This window comes from Atta cephalotes (genome assembly GCF_000143395.1).
Source record: "Atta cephalotes unplaced genomic scaffold scaffold00001, whole genome shotgun sequence".
Classification (NCBI taxonomy): Eukaryota; Metazoa; Arthropoda; class Insecta; order Hymenoptera; family Formicidae; genus Atta; species Atta cephalotes.
Genome location: NW_012130065.1, coordinates 15,646,318 through 15,651,181, shown reverse-complemented (window position 1 = coordinate 15,651,181; position 4,864 = coordinate 15,646,318).

Here is a 4,864-nt window from a genome sequence, read left to right as displayed (position 1 = left end):
ATTTATATATATACTATATATATATATATATATATATATATGTTTAAATCTTTTTTTAAATATTATTTAATTTTTTTTTTAAACGTATTTCAACAATTTTTAATTATATCAACTAAAACATCTGTTATTTAGATTAAAATGACGCAAATTTTTATATATTTTAAATAAAGGAAAGAAAAGCTATAACTTCAGCCATGATAAAGAACCATGATTGAAGTTATGGCTGAAAGATGGCTTGTACTATAACTAAAGATGGAACGATTAGATGACCATCTTTAGAGCACCTGACAGGTAGACACATTTGACAAGTAAATGCACCTATGGAATAAAAGAGAGGCGGTACCAAAAATGGCAGAATCATAAGAGAATTGACCAATAAGAATTTTTTATTTCATTGAAAGGAAAAATTTTGATTGATCAATTTTTTATGCTTTATACATTATACCAAGCTCTTCGGCTTTAAACAATTATCATTTTTCAATTTACTCAACTCAAACAGAACAATAAGGCACAATAAAATGAATCGTTACTGATTGAAAAATAACTTTTTGTAATCATTTTTCAATTAGGAACAACTCATTTTGTCGTGACTTATTGTTCTACTTGAGCACTTTTCGTTGAGGGATTTACATATTGTTTCTCGGTACATATTTATTCCCGGTACGGAGAGAGAAGAAAGATTACATTAATACGTTCAATCGTTCATATAAAGCTAAAGGAATATCCTGAAAAAGCAATAATGAATCTTTCGTCAAGAGGGACTTTAGTGTCTCTGCTATGGGCCTACAGGGTTTCAGTAGCAAAAAGGAAAAATAGAGGGCACGCTTCCTTGATACGTGGAAAAGTGTCGCGTGTCCCGCTGGCAATCCTCCTCAGATTCCGGGAACCAGAATCATTTGTCGCCGGATAATCTGACCTCCGACCTGCAAAGGTCCGAAAATCCGACAGAGTGAAGTTAGTCAGAAAAAAAACGTACTCCTAGTACGTCATTACTAGCTTTGTCCTGGACCGCCGCTAGTCTACCTCTTCGAGGCGGAGCTTGTTTGGTCCCGAAGAACAATTGGCGAATCTTTGCGATGGTATCCACGCCGTGATTTATGAGCATCGAGATCGTGTTCGAAGGGACGACAACGACTGGCGAATCCGATTCCAGCTTTATCTCAACACATAAAAGACGACATATTTATGCGCTTATATGGTACGACGTCATTTCCTTTGATACTTAATCACAATGGTTCTCACAACCGAACATAAGAGATGCCATTTTGTGAAACATTGTAAAATGTTTAGTTTCTATTTCTTATTCTTTTTTTTTCTTATTCTTTGGAACGTTCCGCGACCATCGACAGCACAAAACAAATGCTGCAAGTGCTTTGCAAATTGCTACAAGTTTTGTATTGTTGAAGACAATCACGATAGAATTTTGTCTACGAATTTTTCAATTTTAAATTATATACCAGATTTGACTCAAGTTAATAAATAATTAAGGATTTTTCCGTTTTTATAGTTCATATATGTACAAGATTCAAAATTATACTTCTTGCATATAAATTGCGAGCGGGGAGAGGCGAACAGAGAGAAAAGGACTAAACCGTTATAAAAAAAAGGGTTCGCCACACACAGAGCCGTAACGTCTATTAAGAGCCGACATCTTCGATCTGTTAGGGCACAGAGCGGACAAAAAAGGTCCTGCGGGATGCGCGCGATCCCGCCATTTTTGTTCGTATCCGAGATGGCGGGAAGCTTAGAACACTCGAATTAATGTCTTCAAGGGGGTACAAGACTATAAGGTCACTGGTCAGGAGATTCCGTGGGCCGCAATGCTTACGATCGTCAACTGTTGACAAAAAAAGGGCCTCACGGGCAGCCTCGTGGGCCCTTCCAGACTTCCTCAGCTGGAGGTCCACATGAGTTTCTAAATTCCCTCCTCTTGTCTTGGTGAATATCTATTATGAATCGTTTTTATATCCCACGTAACGTAAATGATGTGATAAATGGCGATTGCAAGTCGCATAGAATTTTCTTGATTAATTTAGAAAACATATTTATTATTTCATATAATTAAAATGTTTATTCTGAAATACTCTGAATATTCCATATTGATACATTTGTATTATGTCAATTGTATATTTTTTCACAATGTTTATTTGTGGTATTTTTCTCGACTCAAAGAAAATGATCGCGTGTTTATATTTAAATGTTTAGCAAACAGATCTACAGTTTTGATCTGCCCCCTATTAGTTATTTCTGCTAAATATTTCTTTTTAATTTGAATTTTCACTCAAAAGCCATATTTCGAAAACAAAAGACACCTGTGAAGATTTAGGTTTGAGATAACATGTATATACATAATCTTATTGATTTTATTGTATTTCAAAACTATTGTTGTTATTTCATTCTTTTAAACAGGTTCACGTTTCCAAGCTAAATCAACAAGGGAGAAATGAAGAAAGAAAATAAAGAAAGACAACAAATGGTAAATTATCTTTTATATGTTCTTATATTTTTTATAAAACTTAATTAATTATATTTTTTATAAAACGTAATTAAGTTGAATTTTTAATTTCAATATTTTTTAAACATTTTTTTTCTGAAGCGGTTTGAATATTTCAAAATTTCTATGATTTGTGAGATTACATTCAAAAAATTAATGCGATTTAAAATAATCACAGACAGATTAAAAAGAAAAACTAAAATTTAAACACTAAGTCGCAAATGAAATGAAACGCAAAAAATGAAGTCAATCTCTGTTTTTATATAAAAATATTTGTAAATATTTGTTTAGGAAAATATGTTCTGAAATGTTAATATAAATGTGATTAAATAAGACAATGAACTATTAAGGTAATCAGTCTATTTAGCAAACAGAAGTTTATACCATTTTTTCAAAGATTACAATTGTTCAGTTTCTTTTAAAAAATTTACATCAGATAAATTTGTGATGCTTCAGTAAGCAACACAGTGACATAGTGATTATATCATATTCGTTTAGTAAACAAGGATGTAATGATTCATGTATTTCACTTTGTATTATCTACTATATCTTTTGCTGGAAAGCACCCTTAATTTCATTTCTTTGTTGAATAAATTCAACTGAGATTCTCTTTCTATAAGACCTCGCTATATCTTTCTTGCGTGTAATAAGAAATTCGCTATAAAAAATAAGAAAAAGAGATTAGAAAATTGGATGCAAATTTATTCTCTACATTTAAACCAAATGATATTTTACAATTTTACAATTTTTTAATTATAGTGTTTAAGATATTAGTTAACTTTACGTTGTTGTTATTCGTAGAAAATTCAGTCGATTAATTATTTTTTAGACAATCATTTCCACCGTGTTAATTATCTATGATTTAGAATTTCGATAGGGTACAACTAGGGTACTCTATAATAGAAATTCTTTATACTCCTTGTAGAGTAGGCTCTAATAATGAAATGCGTAATTTTCAATTCCCATGCACCTTCAGGAGACGTCTGGCGAACACATGTCCGTCCGGATTTTATTTGATACGACAAAAACAAAGCGTACACCCTGCACACGTCGTGTGACATTGGCGGTGGAACGACAGCGGAATCTAAATGTTGCTAATCTTCCAACGGGAATAAGAAAGGCTTAAACTTTAGGATTAGCTTTTTTAAGATTTTGAAAACAGAGGACTTTTTATGAGTGAACTATTCGTATTTTTTACATGAAAAGATTAACGCCGACAGTCTAATTAAAATTTTTAAGATAAAATTATAAGAATGAAGAAGAGAGAGAGAGAGAGAGAGAGAGAGAGAGAGAGAGATTGATTGATTAATTTATTGCAGTTCTAGAGTGAACCTTCTAAGAACTGTGCGTAAAGAAAATACAATAAGTAGTACAATAATGAGATTGTAACAATTATAACAGATTATAACTTTAACATACAAAGAAAAATAAAATAAAAAGAAAAAAAGAAAAAGTATTAATGAAAATGAAATAACTACAACAATAGCATCAAAAAGATGAGGTGAGCAATCGTTGAAATGAATTGTGATATTGCAACAGTGGAGATGAACATGATATATATAAGAAAATAAAAATAAATATAAACAATAATTGAATAAAAAGATAAATAAAGATTGAATAGTGAAAAGTAAATTTCAGAAATATAAATATAAAAAAGAAAAAAGATAAAACAAAAAATACAAAAATTCTAATAGAAGATAAAAATGAAAATGAAAATAAAAAAATACAAACAGAAAACGCAGTCAAAACAGTACTGAACGTGAATTAAGCTGATGCTCTAACGTTCCCCACGAGGCTGTAGATGACAGAAGAGGGCCTGCCTGAAAGAGGAGAGGAACCCCGATTCTCTGATCCTAGGAAGAGTGTTCCATGTCGAGGAAGCAGCATGAATAAAGGAGTGCTGATGATGAAAATGTTCTGCAAGTAGAAACAATAAGCTCAAGAGGAGAGGCACGACAAATAGCTCGAGGTTTAGGATAAAAATTTAATTTGTCAGCCAGGTAGAGAGGAGTCCTGGAATTGAGAATAGAATATAAAAAATAACTGCAACTTTCTTCTATCATCCGCATTCAATCAATCCAGTAATGTAAAGCTAGTAATGTGAGATATGATCTATGCGGAAACTGAAAATGAAACCTATGCATGCATTCAAGCGCTTAATCCTGAGCTTCTGCAGACTATAGAGAGAGAGAGAGAGAGAGAGAGAGAGAGAGAGAGAGAGAGAGAGAGAGAGAGAGAGAGAGAGAGAGAGAGAGTAGTAGTAGTAGTAGTAAGTAAGTAAGTAAGTAAGTAGTAGTAGTAAGTAAGTTAAGTTAATTAATTAATTAAGTTATTAGTACGTAACGTAACGTAACGTAAGTAAATAAATAA